The sequence below is a fragment of the Urocampus carinirostris genome, chromosome 4 (assembly GCF_059441175.1).
Source record: "Urocampus carinirostris isolate Australia breed hairy pipefish chromosome 4, RoL_Ucar_1.0, whole genome shotgun sequence".
Taxonomy (NCBI): Eukaryota; Metazoa; Chordata; class Actinopteri; order Syngnathiformes; family Syngnathidae; genus Urocampus; species Urocampus carinirostris.
In genome coordinates, this window is record NC_142352.1 from 50,649,047 (window position 1) to 50,653,742 (window position 4,696).

At 41.7% G+C, this 4,696-nt stretch overlaps 1 pseudogene; it reads left to right on the forward strand.

Annotated features, from left to right (window-relative positions):
- The first annotated feature begins 733 nt into the window (after positions 1-733).
- Positions 734-849, forward strand: LOC148368108 (U2 spliceosomal RNA; annotated as a pseudogene).
- Positions 850-4,696: the final 3,847 nt, after the last annotated feature.

A 4,696-nucleotide genomic window follows, 5' to 3' on the forward strand; every position in this document is an offset into this window, starting at 1 on the left:
CTTCCATATTCCTTTAGCGGTAACACCATCACATTTGATGTTGAAAGTCCTCGAATAGAATATGCCTTTATTGTCATTGTTACAACATGGGATATGCTGTGACAACGAAATTGGACGACTCCAGTTCCACATTTACAGTGAGGATAAGGAAACAAAGAGATAAAGGAACAAAGAACTAACTGACTTTGTTGTAAGAACCAAGTCTAGTCCAGTGTGTTTCCATCTTTATGAGTCGGGCAAATTAATCAGTTGTTTAAAACCAAATGTGTCAATTAGAGTACGAAACACAATAGAAAGTTAACTGAGTGGGGAGTTCATATGAATGTTAAAGTCCCACATAATTATTATTTTGTCTGCATGGGTTACTAGGTCAGACAACAGTTCAGATAATTCATCTAAGAAAACTGAGTATGGTCATGGTGCGCGATAAATAGTTACTACAAAAATTGATATTACAAGAGCCTCAAACGCCTAATAATTATTAGAGACAGGGGGAGTAAGTTTGAGTATTTTTTCAGAAATAAGCACACACCGCCATCATTCTTCAAAGAACGCGTTAAGTGACAAGACTGCTCACGTAGTCTTGAAGAGAAGCCTCATTTAACGGTAAAACACATCCAGTCTCAACAAAGTTTCACACAGACCAATCAGGTTGTTTATGTTGTTCTAGGATTGTGTACTACTGACTTTGGCTGAGGGTAAGAGTCCCGACCCCTAGGCTAGTGCCAGGACCTTAGCTTGGCTTTTGGCCTTTTGATTTTTGCATTCCGGAGATGGAATAAGAGCTTGCTCTGTCCACTCCACGCATCGGCCCGGTATTGCAGTACCTCCGGGAACGGTGCATTCGCAATGATCGCAACAAGGCTTTAGGGCTAGGACCTTAGCTTAGCCTTTTGGCTGAGAGTAAGTGTCCCGGCTCCTAGGTTTTGTAGCATATAATGAACTGACCGATAACTGATAATGGATAATGAATAACGAAGATAGATCAATAACCCTTAAAAACCCCAAACCCCCCACGAATAAGATTATCAACAAGTAAAGCTTTAGGAGCAAGCTATCTAATGTTTAAGACCAAATTTAAGCTTTGCTGAATCTTTTAACTTAGCTGAAGTCTTTGTAGAAATCACCACAAGATGTCGCTGTTCGGGAGCGTTGCGTCTCGGGCGTCTGTTGACAGGCAAGATCATCATCATCATCATGTCCTCTGCTGTTTCGCCAATGTAGCTCTTAGCTTAGCACCGTGGCCCGAGCGACAGCCCCGCTTTTGTTTGCGATCTCTATGCCGTCTTCGCCGCTTCGTAAGTGGGTAGGGCACCCACGGAGATCCAGCAACCCTTTGTATTTCTTGCGGTATATCAAAGATGGTATAAAAAGTGCCCAAAAAGTCGAAATTTAGACGCAGACCCAGACTTATAAGTTCCTCCCGACTATAAGTATTATTGGCCACACATGTGACCAGAAAAGAAAGCAAAATAGACAAGAGAACAGTAATAAATAGAAAATTAGCTGAAGCGCTGTGAGCCGTCCATATAACCATCATCGTAGAACACTGTTGTGTTTTTTTTAGTATTTTAGTCATTTTTAATATTACTGTAGTTGTATTTTTAAAGTACTTCTGTTGTAATATTTCTTTAATAGTATTTTTTTCTAACCAAAATTAAGACAAGATAATATGTTAAACTCTGTTTTTAAGCACTAGATTTATATTTAGTTTCTTAGTAATTTTGTTGTATTTCTGTAGTATTGGTTTTGTTGCAGACAAAAAGGGACAATGGGCACAAAGTTGGCACAAAAAAACAAACAAACAGAATTATAAACAATAAGTGGCTCGATTAACATTAGTATGATAGTCGATGGGCGGCTTGCATGGGTTTCCTCCCACATTCCCCAAACAAAACATGCATGTCAGTTTTATTGGTTCATACAAATTGTCCTTAGGTGTGAATGAGCGTGTGAGTAGCCCTTCTCTGTGTACCCTGCAACTGTCTGGCAACCAGTTCAGGGCCTCCCCTGCCCACTGCCCGGGGACAGCTGGGATGGGCTCCATCACCCCCGCAACCCGACTGAGGATAAGAGGTGGAGATAACTGGTTGCCAGTCAGTTGCAGGGCACACAGGGACAGATGCCTCACTCACTCGTTCACCCCTGACATGCATGATTTTGGAATGTGGGAGGAAACCGGAGTGCCTGAAAGAAACCCACGCAAGCACAGGAAGGATGGTAACTGGATTTGATCCAATGACCTCAGAATTGTGCCGCGGACGCGCTAAACACTCAGCTACTGTGCTTCCCAATCAATACGTTTTTTTTAACTGGATCAAGGTTTTTTTTGTACCGTTAGGAGGCATTAAATATTACACAATGTCCCTTTAACAGGGACGGAAGCCAGACTTGACTTGCGGTGATCTTCTCCCCTGGCATTCTTCACATGTCTGTCGCTGGTGTGCGAGTTTGTGAGTGTGAATAAAGTGTGCAACAGATTGTAAAGCGTTTTGGGAGGTCTTCAGTGACTTGAATAATACATAAAATGTTATTTCCATTGTAAATCGATTACAAAGTTAAATATTAAAGGGATCCTACAGTTCAGGGGTGGCCAACCATTCAGCGACTAAGAGCCAATTGTTCATCTGTGTTACTACAAAGAGCCACATTATCGGGGGCGATTTGTTTTGTTTTTTTGTTTTTTTCTTTGTTTACTAAAAAGCCACATTATACACATGGGTACACATAAACATAATATTTTAATCATGTATAAACGCATATACAGATCTCTACTCGGATCTCTGATGAAAATAACCACACCAACATGATAATATCAATCATTTTCAACAGTTAACCGGGTCACAGAACCTAGTCGCTACACTTTCAGGTTTTCAATCAGTGTTGCGTATCTGTCTCTTTTCTTATTTAGGGCACCACTGGTGACTTGCTCACTGGCTTTTAGAAAAGTTTGAAAATGTGTTAAATCTCCCTTTTCAATATTCCCCTCAAAGAGCTTTAGGTTATTAACAAATGCAAACACACTTTGCATTAGGTTAGGCAGCATTTTTAACTTCCCGTGCAGGATAAGGTTCAGTCTGTTCAGGTGGCATACGATGTTGACTAAAAATGCCAGATCCATAATCCACTTGAGAGCTCAGGATAGTCCTTGTCCTTCTCTTCCATGAACAGTTTCACTGCATCCAAAAGCTAAAAGAAGCGAAAGATTACCCGGCTTTTTGACAGACACCTCACAGTGCAGTGGCACCTGGAAGCCCTTAGTCCAGCTCAGAGATGAGATTCCTGAGTTGCCTGTGGTTTAGTGCATGTGTGCAGATTAAGTTGACGATTTCCATCACAGGTTTCATGACCTTGTCAAAATTTTGTGATTTAGACATGAGTTGCTCCCTGTGGATGATGCAGTAGAAATCCCAAATGTCTGGAAATGTTTGATGTTTTGCACAGCCCCACAAGCCCGTTCATGGATCCGATCATGGCTGGCGCTCCATCCGTGCAGTTAGTTTCGGTGTGGGTAGATTTGCTTTTGCAAACGCAGCCATCAGTGCTTCTTTCACATATATGCCACGGGTTCTGTCTTTTAATGGCACAATATCAAGGAGTTGTTCTTTGACCGCACATTGATCTGACACAGACCGCGCAATTATTGCCAACTGAGGCTTGTCTTGTATGTCGCAGCTCTCATCCAATGCCACACCAAAATATTTACATGTTTGAAGGTCAGTGTGCAACTGTAATTCAACAGCTGCATTGATATAGGCTATTATTCGTTCCATAATGTGGCGAGACAGTTGAACAACTGATATGCTGTTTTAGTTTGTTGTCTACAGGAGCCAAGATTTCAAATGCATCAATGAGGCATGTTTTAATGAATTCCCCTTCCTTGTATGGCTTTTTAGCCCGTGCTATGTTCCAAGTTCACTGCTACGATGCAAGTGTTACTGTCTCTGAGTGTTTCATAATTTTTTTGGAAAAGATGCAACTGTTTTTCTGCCTTGCTTTTCATAGTAAACAACTTTTTCTTACGAAGTTCACTCCCTCTTGGAAAATCTTGTTCGATGTTAGGGTGGAGTGAGCTTAAGTGACGCTGAAGATTTGAAGCGTTGAAATGTGCTAATGCTGCGTCACATATAAGGCAGATCGGCTTGCCAATAGGTTCAATTAAAAAAATATAAACTCCCACTCTGGCAAAGACGTCCCGTGTTCTTCATCATATTTTCGTTTGGCAATGCTTTTTTTCACCTGCCATTTCAAGAGATAATTTCACGTAAATTGACTACAATACGTTTTGTCAAGCAAATATTTTCTCGCCGCTCGTTTGACGTCACTCAAACAGGCTTACATTGTTTGTCTGCCATCTAGCTGTAGGGAAGGCAAATGACAGCGCCGGCTAAACATTTTCGATGCGTGACATGTTACAGCTCCTAAAGAGCCGCATTAAACCAGTTTATAACAGCTCCTAAAGAGCCGCATGAAACTAGTTTAAGAGCCGCATGCGGCTCGCGAGCCGCGGGTTGGCCATCCCTGCTACAGTTGAATGGAGCAATGTTCTACTGAAGATAGCCTGTTAACTTTAGGAGTAGTCTTACTCAAGCCCGTGGGCTATGTCGGGTCGGGCTGGGCTGGATTTTTTTAGGCCCGATCTTACCTCTACCTCAAGTTGTGCTTGATGAAATTAATATTCACTGATAAAAGACAA